This window comes from Rhipicephalus microplus, chromosome 10 (assembly GCF_043290135.1).
Source record: "Rhipicephalus microplus isolate Deutch F79 chromosome 10, USDA_Rmic, whole genome shotgun sequence".
Taxonomy (NCBI): Eukaryota; Metazoa; Arthropoda; class Arachnida; order Ixodida; family Ixodidae; genus Rhipicephalus; species Rhipicephalus microplus.
Genome location: NC_134709.1, coordinates 15,699,478 through 15,716,190, shown reverse-complemented (window position 1 = coordinate 15,716,190; position 16,713 = coordinate 15,699,478). Strand labels below are relative to the sequence as shown.

General features: G+C 46.8%; 1 protein-coding gene across 1 annotated transcript in view; it reads left to right on the top strand.

Moving 5' to 3' along the window:
* The window catches only part of LOC119180855 (lactadherin), a 75,827-nt gene that overhangs the window by 15,797 nt on the left and 43,317 nt on the right, over positions 1–16,713 (top strand). The window lies entirely within an intron of this gene.

Below are 16,713 nucleotides of genomic sequence, written 5' to 3'. Positions count from 1 at the left end.
GTCAAACACTTGCACCAGATAGTGGCACATACCCGCGGGCGAGTATGTGCCACTGGTATTCAGGTATATGTGCCACATGGGATGTACACGTAGTGTCTAACAAGGAACGACGAGAACACACATGGTAAATTTCAACGCGTGAGCGTTAAGAAAAAGCTGGCAAAGGCTGCGCTGCCCCAAGGAACGTAAAGAAAAAAATGTCAGAATCCCAGCAGGAATGGAACCCCCGCATTATGCGTGGCAATTAAGTATTATACCACAGAGCCACGCCAAGTATCGGAACTACTTCTCAAATAGACCCTAGCGTTTGTGAAACGTCAATTGTGGGAGCAGTATTACTGCTATCCAATTTTATAAACATTACGTACTCCTATGATACAGCCGTGACATCGGGTTATCGTCAATTGTAGTTATAAGGTGACATGCGCTGAAGTTGATATATGTATATATTGTCCAGGCCAGCTGAGGTGGTTTAGTGGCTAATGTACACATCGAATCCCGGCTGCGGCGGCTGCATTTTCGATGGAGGCGAAAATACTGTAGGCCCGTGTGCTCAGGTTTGGATGCACGTTAAAGAACCCCAGGTGGTCGAAATTTCCGGAGCCCTCCACTACGGCGTCTCTCATAATCATATGGTGGTTTTGGGACGTTAAAACCCCACAAGTCAATATATTGTCCAGGGCTGCCACCCTCGTGAGCACCAGCGCTTCATATCAGCTAATCACTTTTGGTGTTGCTAATACTGATGCTCCTCATGGCATCGTTGCGCAAGTGCAAACAACTAGTTATATCTACAACTGTTCAACATATGTCCGCGCTTGCAACATTTGTGCATATATTTAGTGTCATTTCATAGCGCATCGCTCAATAAAAATTTACTACTTGGTCAGTCTACCTCCGCATGCATCGCGTGACGTCGATTCCCACACACTAAACGAAAATGATCTGAAATAACCTCAAAAACTGGGTAAACCATTTGTCCTCTAGCGCACTACCTTTCCTGGTTTTTTTTTACCACCTAATATCGAGGTAAAAATTTACTCTCGTGCTGAGTTTTTGAACGTAGGGAGAGTAGTAATTATTTACCGCAGTGAGGTCTTGAGCGAGTATAGAGAGAGTAAATTTTTACTGCCTTCACAAGGTTTTTGAGGTGATTTCTGGGAGTTATTTCCGGTGGTAAAAAAAAATAAAAATTGACTGGTGCATTCGCCCAGAGTCGACAAATTTATTAAATAGCAGAATTGATTGAATTTATTAAACGGCAGATTTGGTGACACAGATTCACATACAGCCAAACACGCACACACACAACAAATGCAGAATAATACGCCACTCGAACAGACTGCACGCGTTGCTCAACTATACACTTTGACAATCCGGTATATATAGGCACGACTTTTTGACCAGCCCTGTAGTACTGGTAGCAGAGCTCTTTTTTTGCATTGATTAACAACAACGGTTGAAGGTGCAAGCGTAAACTTAAGGTGGGCTGCAGGGCACTAAATGTCACACCGACCTTTTATAGTAAATCTACCCGATCTCACCTTTTTGAGTATCCTATAATTACTTGGCACACCAGGCTCATGGCCCCACGCGTGTTAGCACTGCTGATGCACAAGTCCATAAAATATACCTAAGCACGCACAAACCATGGTAGCTCAATGATTTTCATTGAGCGATGGTGCACAAACGCAGTAGCAGCACGTATTCATCACAACGGGCGTAGAGGAGCGGTGCACGCCTGCACACAAGCTTCTTACCGACGGCGTACTAGGCCTTTTCGAGGAGCACGGCTATCCGATGAAACACAGCTGGCGATCACAGAACACATATCCTGTCCGAATTTCGCCGTCATTTCAGACACAAATGAACACGTGACCGCTATCTTACGGGGACGGGGCGGTGTATGCATACTTCCAACGAAAGATCACCGTCCGGGTTTTCTTCGTGCTTACCGGCAGCCGCTTGTTGGTTCCGTCTGCCTCGTATCGGCTTCGCACTACATGTTTGAGAACAGTTGGTGCATGAATGGGCGATTCGGGCAGCACTTTACTCATGCAGACATCACCTACTGTGGAACAAGATATATGCGATGCTTCTTTCACCTGCCCCGGCGACACACTCCCACTGGTCACTGGCGGCCGCGGCTCGGTGCCGACGACAGTGTGAAGCATTTTGCTTATTGCTTCTCCAGTAGGCAAGCACGATTTTGTTACCACTGGCAGATCTTCGCGATTCGGCTCAGAAGCGAGATATCCGCGACGTGCAGGTTCGGAGGCGCTCGGAAGTGAACAATCGCTCGATGATGTAGGAAACACGTGAGATCCATCAGCCCAACCAGACACACAGATACCGAGCTTCTTGCACCGTCTGTCTCCAAGGCCATCGCCGAGCAAAAGCCAACAATTTGCGAAAATATGCAGGACAACTTTCCACAGCAGGTTTTCTTTCTTTTTTTCCTTCTTTCGAGATCCCCCCCCCCCCCCATCTTTTTTTTTTCTTTTTCGCTCACAGAATGCTGTTCTCGCTTGTAGTGCTTATGCTGCCCCCCGTTCCAGTGAAAGTGCGTTGTCTCGAAGTCAGTCCTGAGGCACGGCGATACCAAAAAAAAAAAAAAGATCTGTGGTCCTCGCGTACCTTCATGATTCACTGAGAGCGTCACAATAGGGGGCATGGGGCAAAAGCCACCGAAGCAGCTGCACTTTGCAGTCACGTGGTAATAAACTCTGAAGCGCAGGTTAAAAATCACGTGATAGAAAACTCTCTAAGTGGTAAAACTGGATTTTGACATCCTTTTACTACTTGCCTGAGAGGTGGTGGTAAAACTATGTCATGTACCATCTTTTACTCCTACGCGAGGTAGTAATTTTAAACCCGAGAGAGTTTTCAGATGTCATGAGCCGCAAAAACCCCAAACTCGGATAGTTTTCGCTTACAGTGCAAGGTACGTTGGATGTGCCATATTTTTTTTCAACCTCGCTGAAGTTTTAGCGACTGTCCTGTTGTTTTTTCATTTAACGAGTTCGCATCACGCAAGTCACACGATGATGCACCGAAGCCGATCAGGCTGCACGTTCGCAGCTCCGGCGCCTGCTTGCGCGCGTGAACGTCAGCGACCCTTGTTACATGTGCAAGTCAACCGCGGTTACGACCGACCATGGTTACGCGCGTTGAACCGCGGCTGGCGCCAACCGCAGCATCCCGATGTTGCACAGCGCAAAAGCGCCCTCGGTCAAGGCGGCTAGTTGGCGCTGCCAGAATGCGCTGCCGTTTCCTCCGTTCACCGCTAAACCAAGGTTGCCAAGCCCGGTTTCGTAAAACCGCGAAGTAACGCGTGCTCGGAGCAACGAACAGTATAAATGCGACCGCAAAGCATAAAGTACACAGGTGCAAAACAAATCTATACAGTCACACGAACATAACAGAAAAAAAAAGATCTGTAGTGTACACACCCCGGGAACAAATTAACACAGGAAACGAACACGAAAGAACAGATGAACACAGCCTAAACATAACGAAAAACCCAGGCGAGCCAATGCTGCGCAATTCACGTGACACTGTCTTTGACATCTTTTGAAATTTTATTTATTTATTTATTTATTTATTTATTTATTTATTTATTTATTTATTTATTTATTTATTTATTTATTTATTTATTATGGGCTTCCGAACGCATTCGCTAAACTGCCAGCAATGCGTCACCGCCGTTAATGTACACGTCACGCCTTTTGGAATGTGGAGCAGCCGTGGCAAATTCGCTGCCGATCAGCGCGCCACACCCCGGAGTAACGGATCGCCTGTATACGCGCACTGAAGGTGACGCGGAAACTTTGCGTTAGCAGGGCTCATTAAATTTGTGCCGCGGTTAGCGAACCTTCGTCTCAGGCTGGAATGGTTTCTACGCATTTCGATGGAAGGAGAGGCAGGGGGGAGGGCGTCAAGGACTACCTCGTACGTATAGACTTAGGTGCTAAGTACATAGCTAGCTACAGGTGGCCAACATGAATCAGGGGTTCTGCATTGCGGCAGGCTCGATGTAATCACAATATCTTGGCTTTGAGACGAAGGTCAACACCAGCTGATTAGCTTTCTATATGCAAATGGTTCGAAGTTGGTAATGCAGTTAGCGGGATAGGTGGGAAAATACAACCTAACAAAGGTTATAAGAACCCCAGGTGGTCTAATCTAAATTTCCGGAGCCCTCCACTACGGCGTCTCTCATAATCATATGGTGGTTTTGGGACGTTAAACCCCAGAAATCAATCAATCAACAAAGGTTATAAAGCTCCATAGCTTACTGGACTACTGAGAAAACCACGCCTTGAGTAGGTTGCGTTGCAGCTCAGAAGCCAGATCAAATATACACAAACAAGCACACACAGGTGACACGCACGGCCTGTGTGTCCTTATGTTACACCTGCGTTCATGTGTGTCACCTGCGTTCATGTGTGCAACCTTTGTGTCCATGTGTCCCGCCTGTGTATCCATGTGTGCCAATGTGCACCACCTTTGTGCATGTATGTCCTCTGTGTGGCCATGCGTGTCATTTGTGTGCATATGTGTCACAAGTGTATTAGCGTACGTGTGCCACCGCTGTGTCCATTTGGGTCACATATGGGTCCACATGTGCCATTCGCGTGCATCTGTGTCACCTCTGTGGTCACGTGTGCTGCCTGCGCGTCCATGTGTCACATGTGTATCCACGTGTGTTCATGTATGCCACTTGCGTGTTCATGTGCGTCTATACTGGCGTGACTTATATTTGCACTACAAGGAAACATGCTCAACATGTGTGTTACCAGCTATCCCGCATCGAATCTCCCCAGAAGCCAACGCCTCCGACTTCGGTTACTAGTGTGACCATCGCATCCTGCAGTTGTGGGTATATCAATGCAGTCCGCCCAAGGTATCTCACATGATACATTGTCCTTTATATTGAACGACTTATTACGGACACGCTGAAACGGACCCAACAACAAATTCAGCAGCTATATATCCCCGCGAAATAACAAACGAAAAACACGTGTATATTGACAGTTAACACGACGGGAAAGATGCTTTGACAGAAGTGGTTACCACACCTTTATACTGCCGGTACACTTTTATGGCAAGTTTTATTGACTTTCGAAGGTATCCGCTGTAATTTCAACTATAACGTTCTCAACATGACCGCAAATATGCGACAAAAGAAGACCTGGTAACTTCAGCAGCAACAGCCTCGAAGAACGAGCTGCGCTCCTGTTTATACAAGGCGCACATCCACCGTCGACTGTCGAAGCTAGCCAAGCCCCACTGCGATCTCCGCATGGACTATACCACATAAGGGAACAAGAGCGTTCTCTCTTCTCTCGACCCTTCGCTGTAATTTATCAGCCGTGGTCCCGAACTCTCGATCAGCCATAAACTTTGTAGCAGCACGGCTCTTGTCTCGGAGGACAAGAATGCTAGCTTTTGAAAAAGCACAGGTATAGAACCACCGCCGTTCTGAAGAGTTCGCCGTTGGGCTTCCTTCTGGGAACCGCGTGTATAACCTATATATGCAAGCACGTCGGCAGAAAATACTGTTCGCGGTGTGTCACACCAGCTGGCGTCGTAACTTAAAGACTCGCGGCTATGCTTCGTTTTATATCAAGCGGCGATGACCTTGGGTCCTTCACCACAGGAGGTGCAGCAACGTGAAAAAGAAAAAAAAAATGTGTTCATCTTTCCACGCTTAGAAGAAGGACGCAAGCGAAACGGATGAAGAATAGCGATGTCTGACACGCGAAATCGGCGCAGCTCGCTTGGAGCTATCCGAGATCGCCAAACGGGATGGATTGTTGGGCCGTTCGCGTTTTTAAAGCACCAACAGTTTTTTTTTTATCGTTTCTTTTACTGTGCTTCGAAGGAAACTGTCGGAGGCCGTGTCAAGGGGTGATAGTGCGGCAAAATAACGTATAATATAAATGAAGCGTAAGGACAGCCCGGATGGCTTAAATAGTCAAAAAAGTAACAAAAAGGAAATGAAAAAAGCTTGTAGTGTGCCGGAAATTTGCTCGACTTTCGCTGACAAGCATTGCCTCGTTGCCGACTACTTCCTATCATCACTTCAAACTGTTTCGCATTAGTCTCTTTTTCTTTCTCTCTCTGTACTTCATGTTTTTGGGGCGCCTATACACGCTCATGCTCGAAGTCTTGCTCTCGTTCCTCTACGGGGAGCCTGAAACCGAGAGTCGTGGCATGATTTAATCATGATTTATGATGGTCGGCCTATTTCTTTCTTTCTTTCTTTCTTTTTTTCTTTCTTTTTTCTTTCTTCATTTCTTTCTTTCTTTCTTTCTTCCTTCCTTCCTTCCTTTCTTTCTTTCTTTCTTTCTTTCTTTCTTTCTTTCTTTCTTTCTTTCTTTCTTTCTTTCTTTCTTTCTTTCTTTCTTTCTTTCTTTCTTTCTTTCTTTCAGCACCCGGTATTCGCCATGTCCTGGCACGCTCGCTCAAATCTCAAACAGGCGAGTCAGGCTTGTAAACGGTAGAGAGGGGGCGCTACGTGTGGGGACAAGCAGCGCCACCTGAAGCCGTTCCTCGGTGCCATTGGCGGAAAGGTACGGGGTGGAAGGCCTGAATGTGCTAAAGCTTAGAGACTAGCGTTCTCCCTCGAAACCACCACCGCGAACACACCCGAATTCTCTCTTTCTTTCCGCTTCTCCTCTTCGCCCCGCTCTCCGCTTTACGTTTAACACTTCCATGCACTGTGACGTTCTCTCAACACACCTCGACGAAAATTAGCGCCATGCTATCGCTTCGTGTCGTTGAGCCACTTGCGTTTTTCTATACTACATGTGTATATACTTCTGTGCAAGTGGCTCCATTTACTCTTTTGACGACGGCATTGAGAGGATAAAAATTAACGCCGGCCTTCAGAAACTGCTTCGCAGTAGGCAGCCCACGTTGAGGCGGAAAATGGCAGGGTGTGAGGGCTTGAAACGTACGGGATGAAACGTGTAAGCCAAAAAAAATCATTTAAAAAACCCCGAAAACTTAAGGGAGATTTAAAGGGCGTCAAAAAGGTAAAGATAAATATATGAACAAGAACTCGATGTTAGGAACGCAGGGAGAAACCTATAGGGTGGGGTAAGAGCAGGCGAGAGAGGGGGTGGGGGGTGGAGAGGTAAGGGGTGCGATGTAGACAGGCGTGGCATCTCACTCGGCTGTTGAGAAGTGAAAGCTCTTATCTGAATTGGTTCGCTTCGCTCGCCGTATGGGCTAATAGATGGACGACCGAATTGGTGCTCTTGATTAGATTCTTTCTATACAGCCTCTTTTCTACCCTCCGTGTTGCTATTTCTTTCTTTCTTTCTTTCTTTCTTTCTTTCTTTCTTTCTTTCTTTCTTTCTTTCTTTCTTTCTTTCTTTCTTTCTTTCTTTCTTTCGTTGGTGCCGTGTTGGCCACCTTTCATTTATACATCACGAAATCTCGATTGCCCTCTGTAGTAATTTTCGTACTAGCAGAACCTGCTAGTACAAAAATTCAACTCCTTCTTTCCGGTCGCTTTTACGTCCTTTCTTTTTAAAGATGTATACGCGTCGTAATGCGTGGCTTTGCGACGAGTCTCGCTTGCGGCGGGATTTCGATTACACCAGCCGAAAGTGTCGCTTTAAGTTGCTTCGGATGTGATGTATCGCAGACCACGAAACATAGCAAGTGCATTCGCTTTGCTCTGGTGTGGTCCTCATATCTTTGTGATGTTGCCGTTCTTGATAGTGATGGTGACTGGGTTGAGCGGGTACTCTTGCGAATCGCAACAGCCAACCTTCAAGTCTCCGTGCAGGTTCTTCAGCAAGGACAATTTGTTATAAAGAGTTACGTAACAATAAACATTAAAATATGATCCACAATATGGGATGAGAAAAGATGAAAGGGGACAGAGTACGTAACGAGTATGTAATAAACAGAGTTTGTAAAGCAACAAATCTGGGATGGAAGAATGAAAGAGTACGGAGTATATAACGACAATACAAAGTCATGACAATAGCATATGTAATGAACAGAGTATGTAAAGCAACAAACAGCGTTGTTACGGAACTGTCACAACGTGCCGTTTAGTTGCCAACTCACAGCGACGACCTGATAGCGGCTCGCGCTCAAGTCCGCGTAGGCCGGAGCCTTAGAACTTCGTTTCATTTGATGTTATTTAGAAATACCTTACACGCTCCACGTAGGAGTGTTTTGTGAGCGCAGAAAGTGGTTTCTGTCAGATGATGGTTGGCCAGCTTACTTAGTGCGGCTGTGAGAGCTGTTCTTTGGTCAAGCCTTCACATATAGGGCCCGCACGTCTTAAGGCACACCTGCGTTCGAGATTTACCGTTAAAAACAACTCGCTTGCAATGAAAAGCCAATTTGGCGGCCCATGAGCTTGAATGTTCTGATGAGCGAGTGCCTGCCGTTATGCTATATCAATTTCAGACGTGGCAATAGCTTTACGCTTGCATCACGGCTTGCAGGCGCTATTGTACGCTGTCCCTAGTTTAAAGATCATGCCCCTTTTCTTATTATTGAGGGGAGGAATGGGGGGAGGGGAGGACGTCGATCTGTAACATTGTGAACGACACCCTTTGGCTCACGATATGCTTTCTCTCCCTACTCTGCCGCTTGCAAGGACCATCAGTCACGGTTCATATTCCCCGTGTCCTCCACGTGTTCTCTGCCGTCTTTTGTTCTTCGTACCGTGTAATGCGTGTGGACTCGAAGTGACAGCTTTTCTATACAGCACCCTGCTCCGCAATGGCCGAGATTTTAAACGAGTACGATGTGACGTATGTATAACCTAACGGCACCCTCCACTGAGCGCTCTATCGAGCGTTCGTCGCTGTTTTTTTTTTTTTCTCGCATAGATCATCGCGGAACGACGCGAGAGAAAGATGCGAGCGCGAACTCAGCCGGGTCAGTTTTAACGCTTCACCGTCAGCGGCGCCTCGAACGCATTACCGGTGCTTTTTACCCTTGCTTTCCCTTTTAGTTTTGTACCCTTCTATTCTTGTGTTTTCGCGATTATTCTCCAAACTTACGAGCCTTTCTTGAGCTTGTGAAATGAGGGGATTCCCCTGCGAGACACGGTTCCGTGCGGAGACGGCTTACCTCACTTCTTTTTATCTCTTTCTTTCGTGGAAGCTCTTAATCTCACTGCGTTTCGGGCGTGAATAGCGATCGTGTGGAAACCAAGACGTGCGATCAGTGATAAAGGTGGATTTGCTGTCGACATCACGGTTTAGCTGTGGAGAGTGCGATCAACGCTTCGTTATGTCCACCTTCCTTTTCTTTGTTTTTTTTTCTTTGACAGCGTGGACGAAAAAGTAGCGCATGGTTGTCGACTGATGATTCTAGGATAAGCAGAAAATCGACGTGTCATGCCGCACGCACACACGCAAGCCCGACCACGCATGCATACGGACGCCGCATTACGCCGCATTACACCGCAGTACACCGCAGTACACCACGTAGCACCTCATTAGAACGAAACGCATCACACCTCACCAAGCAGTTCAGTGATGCGCTCCACACCTCATCGCAGAGCACAACAATATCCAACGCACCACACACCACAGCGCGCACTGTAAGAGCACACACCACTACGTCGCACGTCACAATCAGCCTGACTAGGCCCACTGCGAGGCAAAAGGCCCTCTCATGTTTCGCCAACTGACCCGATACTGCACTGGCTGCAGCCACGTAATCCTCGAAAGCTTCCAATTTCATCTGCCCACCTAACTTAATGCTTCCTTCCCACGCACTTTCCTTATTTTCAAACCCACTCTGCCGCTCCTAATGACCAGTGGTTATCCTGGCTTCGCGCCACATGCTCTGCCCATCTCCATTTCTTCTTAATTTCGACTAATATGTGCGTATTACCCATTTGTTCCCTGACCCACACTGCCATCTTCCTGTTTCTTAAGTAACACACACATGGCTATAGCAAAGCAGGGAACACGACGAATATAGCAAAGCAGAAAACCAGACCAGACTAAAGTGAGGCATCAGCACCGAATACGACACCGCACTACGAACCAGCCTACACGAAGTAGAAAGCGATGCACGCCATGGAACAAGACCCGATATCATACAGCAAAAAATACCCACCATGTATGGTGGTCTCCTGGTTATGATACCCGACAGCTGAACCCAAGGTCGGTGGGATCGAATCCCTGCCGCGGAGGCCTCATTTTGATGGAGGCAAACTGGTGAAGGCTTGTGTACTCAGACTTAGTTTCAGGTTAAAGAACTCCAGGTGGTCGAAATTTTCGGAGTCCTTCATTACAGCGCCCCTCGTAATGATATCGTGGTTTTAGGATGCCCGCTCCGGGTGATTTTGAACCAACCGGACTCCACACCATTTTCTGTGCAGAGGATTCCAGTACCTCGGGCGTGTGCTTCGATAGCGCAAAAAACGACTAAAGTGCTACTGCAGTACCTGACCACAACAAATATGAGCGACCACCTGTAGACTGCATGTGCTCCCCCAAGTGTGCCCGTGAATATGCGTATCTTTCTTTTCTCTGTCCTATCTCTTTTCCCCTCTTCATCACTTTCCCGAGTGCAGGGCAGCAAAGCGGACGTGTGTCTGGTTAACCTCCCTGCCTTTACTTGCATCTTTTTCTCTCTCTCTCTCGAACGTAGAACCACACCATTTATGAATGTTACTGCAGACACGACCACACCAAACCACGCGAAAGTAGCAAGTAACACGAGACATCATACCATGACCAAAACAAGCTACGTAGAGCACGCTAGGTGGTCGACTCATGTAGCTATGACGTTGCACTGCTCATATCGGCGTGTTCATCGATTTCAGGTGATGACGTCATCGTTGCCAAGTCAAAAGGGATCCAATCCGGAGACAGTGATAAATCAACTTTGGTGCAGAAACCTTTCAGAGAGTGTATGCGGGTGGCAGGGGGGATTATATATCTAATGAGCCTTCCAGACGTGTTATGCGATCGCATGATGGACTATGTGAGTTTTCTGTACTTTCAACGGGAGTGGGAGGTGTACAGACCGATCCCCGATGGCAGGCGCGAAAGCGATAACTGCCACCCTGGATCTCAAACCAGTGGGATCGTTGGTAACCTCCTGCACTTTGACGAGTGCTGACGGTCTTATAATATTTACTGAAGAAAAGGAACAGCGGTGTTTTGGTTTTTTCTTGATGATTTGACCAGCTGCGCCCACCTCGCGGCTTCTGCACTGCCTACCTACAGACAGAGGCAACAACAACAACAACAACAACAACAACAACAACAACAACAACAACAACAACAACAACAACAACAACAACAACAACAACAACAACAACAACAACAGCAACAACAACAACAACAACAACAACAACAACAACAACAACAACAACAAATATTGACGTTGAGCGCTAAGTATGTTCAGGTAGTTCGATCACGTTCCCTCCGAAGCCAACCCTGTAACGCGGCTCTGTCGTCTAAATGAGGACGGACGACAGCCGTCTATGGAGCCGTCTTCGAAGCACTCGTGATCGGGCGAAGGTTGTTCAGAGCATCCCGGAGTTCTCCCGAGTCCTCAGTGCCTCGGAATGCTGTGGCGGCCCCCGTGTATTCCGCATCGATTATTCACTGGTGACCCGGAAAGGTCATCCTCTGCACAGTCAGAGCTGCAACGCCGGGTAACTTTAACCCGTACCGCTTATTCAAGATGTTCGGATCGCGCAAATGATTGATGCAGTGCTGAGGTAAAGCTTGCAACAGCTTGCCACTGGCATACTAAAGGACTCACAAACGAGATAAAAAATGCGTACGTGTGTGTGTGTGTGTGTGTGTGTGTGTGTGTGTGTGTGTGTGTGTGTGTGTGTGTGTGTGTGTGTGTGTGTGTGTGTGTGTGTGTGTGTGTGCTTTTTCCGCCCCTATATGTAAAAATAACTAAAAGGAAAAAGGGGGGTAGCCCGTACCACCAGGAGGTATAACGGGCTCAAGCCAATCTAACATAATGTGTGTGTGTGTGTGTGTGTGTGTGTGTGTGTGTGTGTGTGTGTGTGTGTGTGTCTGTCTGTCTCTTCGAGAGAAAATCCAACGGCAATAACGTGGATCTATCCCGCACTACCCAGAGATACAACGGGCCCAAGCCAAATGCAGTTTTAGCGCGAAACAGCAACACAAGAAAGAAGACACGAGTTTTTGATGGGTTGGTTTGCTCTGAAAAAAAAAAAAATATAGGTTAACATCAACTACCCCGTCAACGAATTAAGCCAATTAATAAAAAAATGTAAGAGCGTAACTTTACCAAAGTAAATTATAGAAAAAGACAAATTAATATATGTTTAGGATCCAAGTCAGGACAGCGCAGTAAGGGTGTAAATGTTAAACGTTAGCCAATTAAATGTGATGAAGTATGCTATAGATAGCAATTAACAATTAGTGCCCCCCTATTCCCGAACCCCAGTGTAGGGTAGCATACCGGATACTAGCATCTGGTTAACCTCCCTGCCTTCCTTTTTTTTCGTTTCTCTCTCTCTCTCTAGTGCCCCATATTTTTAAGGTCATGCGTTTGCGTTAGGGTAGTGTTTAGTAAAATGAAGTCGTAGCGTAGCAGGTAGCGTCGATGTAGCATAGTTGGGTATCCTATAGCTATAGCAGTAACCATGGTTGCCATGCGTGTGTGCGTGTGCTTGTCGCCAATGAAAACCAAGCCTGTTTGCGTGACGTCCGTCTACAGGCAAGAAATATGGGCCGTTACCGAAAACGACAAGGTCCAATGCTGCGTCTAAGTCACGTGGTAACAACTGCAGTATTTACTTGCGTACTTCCAGAACTCGATATACATGGCGTGTGTGGGCTGAAAATGCCTAAATAATTCCTGGTGCCGGCAATCTGCTGTCATAACACCAGCGCTGTCATCGCTAAATCTCAGTTCGGTGTTTGAGCCTTTAAAACCTCTGTTTTTGCCGCAAGTGTATACATGCTCGCTCACAGTGAATTCCTATCGAAACTACATCCTGCAACTCTGTATACGTTACCATTATGTCACGTTCGTTACGTAATGTGTCTTATCCGCCGGTTGTGCTTTGTAAGTTCTTGCTCAAGATTTACGTGTTCTTGTGTATAAAGCCATGATGACACTTCAGGTTGCCACCAGAGAGAGGGAAAGCTCGTTCTTGAGGCAGGGTCCATGCGGTCATTGGCATTTCGCGTCACCTGCAGAATCATTAGCGTACAAATGCCGTTTCCAACATGTTAATACATCTTTGCACTGTCTTTCAATTAAACAGTTTGTGCTCTGAAAGAGGTTTGATTTGTTCTTTTGCAAAAAACTTTGCTGCGTACAGCATGAAGATACCTAAAAAGAAATATGCCGAGATTGGACTAGTGCCACTATGGAGGTTATTATATTAGGCCAGGTGGTGCGAAGCAAGGTTCTGCTAATAACTAATAAACAATAAATTCGTCATATGAGGCACAATATAATATGGTTCACGTCTGTTCACTTGTTCTCGGGACGGCTTTAAGCTCTCCCATAGTAGAGTACTCTGTGCTCTAAATCGTTACCCCCCCTTTGTCTAACCCCCCCCCCCCCCCCCAATTCGTAAAGCGTTCAGGCAATTTCCGTTAAGAGACGGCTACATGCTCTCCCATAGTAGAGTACCAAGTACTCTAAATCGTTAACCACTTTTTTCTAAACACTGGTGGTACAATTCGTAAAGCGTTCAGGCAATTTCCGTCAAGAGACGGCTACACGCTTTACCATAATAGAGTATCAAGTACTCTAAATTGTTCACCACTTTTTGTAACCCCAGAGCGTTCACAAATAGTGCTGAAAACATAAACTGGGATGCCCATAGTAGAGAGCTTCCTAAACGTCATCATAATCACGCCTCTTCTAGAACTTGCCATGCAACCTTGAATCGCAGGCGCTAGCTCATGCTATTGAATGCCTCCGAAATTCTTCAATTCATTGCTTCACGTTACGGAATTCAGCCGCAGTTCCCACCTCTTTGCGTCCGCTCCGATGCTCGCCATCTATCCTCATAATTTAACCGGGACCAGGTCCATTCTCCTCTCTTAATATCTGCTACGATATCGGCTACCGATTTTATTTTTTAGCCCTAATCCCGTACTAATCCTGGTTTCCTGTCTTGTAGAGTTACGCTCATCATCCTTCGTTCCATCGCATGCTATAGTGGTTCTTAACATATTCTCTAGTCAGCTTGTTATTAATGGGACACTAAAGAGAAACAATGACTTAGTTTTTATATAGATGAACTGCACTGAGCTCTCTAACGCCATAAGTTTCAATGTCATAAGTTTATTATTAACGGGGAAAATCAAGGTTAAAGTTTCATTTTTTTTTTTAATTTTGGTCCGAAATCTCAGTGCCTGATGTAGCAAATTTCAAAATGTAAATTTTCCCGTATTTTTGTGACATTGGCTCAATAAAATTTTCCGAAACTTCGTATGTTTAATCTAAGGCACCCACAGAAAGCAATGTACCTCATTTTTGTCGAGTAGAAGTTATGTAGGATCCAGTAGACACCTTCAAAATTTACTAGGTCATGGTGTTTTGCGCGTGAATATCGCAGCGGCGTCTCCACCAAGGAAGTTAAAAAAAGAGTTGCTGGAGTGCAAATCATTGCCCATGAGTGAAGCCGTACCTATGGCAAGATGGCGGCTGCAGCGGCCATCTTACTAGGGGAATGATAAAGTGTGACCCCACCTCCCGAAAAAGATTACTGGCGGCGGGCCTGCCACTAATGACTCAAGGAACACACCAACTCTCACTCTGTAGTACCGCCAGATATCATTGTGTTTTTGGCCAACCTGTTCCTCTCCTATGTTTTTGCTCGGTTCTTTTCTGAGCGGTATCGCACAGTGCGCAATCGGCGACTGCACGGAGCACTCACTGACCTTCGCCTCGCGTCTCAGTCGGAAGATCACCAACCGTGAACGCGGCGACGCGCACCGCACCATACGCGCTCGATCCGGCGCTTAGCATCTGCTGCGTACCTCGTTTCACCCTGTTGAGGCCGCGTGACACGACAGGCGCGGCCGATTCCTATCACGTGGTCAATCCCGGCGCGTCACTTCGAGGCGGAGACCTCCGATTCTTTCGGTTGACCGCAACCCGCAGACGTGACGTCAGCGGAGGGACGACGTCTCATTTCTCTTCCTTTGTCCGTCGCTGTGTGGCGTGCGTTAAGCCTACATTCATTTGTTTTCTGCGTCTAAAGGTCATCACTGCGGTGAGATTTGATTCTTTCTTTCTTTCTTTCTTTTTCTATCTATCTATCTATCTATCTATCTATATATCTATCTATCTATCTATCTATCTATCTATCTATCTATCTATCTATCTATCTATCTATCTATCTATCTATCTATCTATCTATCTATCTATCTATCTATCTATCTATCTATCTATCTATCTTTTATATGTACCCACAGGCAACTCAAGATCCCCTATTACGAACGTACTTCCAGAGCCGTCCATCTGCGTTATCCGCCTGTTGCTTCCTGACGCCATGTGGCTCACAGTTAATCCCGAGGTTTCCTGCCTTAACGCATCGTGGTGCGACTTACTCCCATTCGTCACGGTCGTTTCGCTTATCTTGTAAAGCTTCTTCTTGCTTTTGCTATTCTTTTTTCTGCGTCGCCTAGTTGTAGTTCCGTTTCTTCACGTTCTTTCGGTGCCATATGGTATTTAGTGATCAAGGGGACCTATTGGTGCACCTTTTGTCATCGTGTTGCTCAAGCTGCTTCCCCGGACAGTGGTCATCACGTGCGTGGCGCCTGACTTAGTTTGTCTGGATGTCTTGTCTCGAGCATGTGAAAACAAAATGAAAGGAATATGAGAGCTAATGTATATGCTATATCCCCCACAAAGCTGGCCTTATGTGACACTGCCGCGTCGCTTGCGCAAATCGCGACCCGGGTTCACGTAAGCACTGCACGCATAGGTGTGTACACGGGGGGGGGGGGGGGAAGCAAAGGTGGCGGTCGCCACCCTGATCACCCAAGAAGGGGGGAGGGGTGCAAAACTCAACCATATACATCGGCTTAATAGGGAGGGTCACGAAGTCAGCCCTATATACATCGGCTTAATAGGGAGGGTCACGAAGTCAGCCATACATTGACCTAATAGGGGAGGGGGGAGCAGCGGCGAACATTCACCCCCCTACTTCCCTTGAAGAGGAGCCCTACGCACGCCTATGACTGCACGCATGGAAGACGAAAGTAATAATTTATGAATTTAGCGCGTGCCAAAACCAGGATGATGACTATGAGGCATGCTTCACTGAGAGCTAACTGTTGATTGATTGATATGCGTGGTTTAACGTCCCAAAACCGTGATTCTGACAGACGCCGTAATGGAGGGCTCCGGAAATTTCGACCATCTGGGGTTCTTTAACGTGCACCTAAATCTTAGCACACGGGCCTACAGCATTTTCGCCTCCATCGAAAATGCAGCCTTCGCAGCCGGAATTCGATCCAGCGATGTGCGGGTCAGCAGCCGAGCACCTCAGCCATTAGACCACCGCGGCGGGGCGAGAGATTAACTGTTGGGCGGGTTGGTGCTCTGACATATAAACCATCGTGAGGGCGCAACTAAACACAACACACACGAAGAAACAGGCCAGGACAGGCGCAAACTACCAACTGGTTTTATTTAAGCAAGATCCACACCTTTATACATCAACACCTTGCGCAGGTTGTTGACGCTGGATAA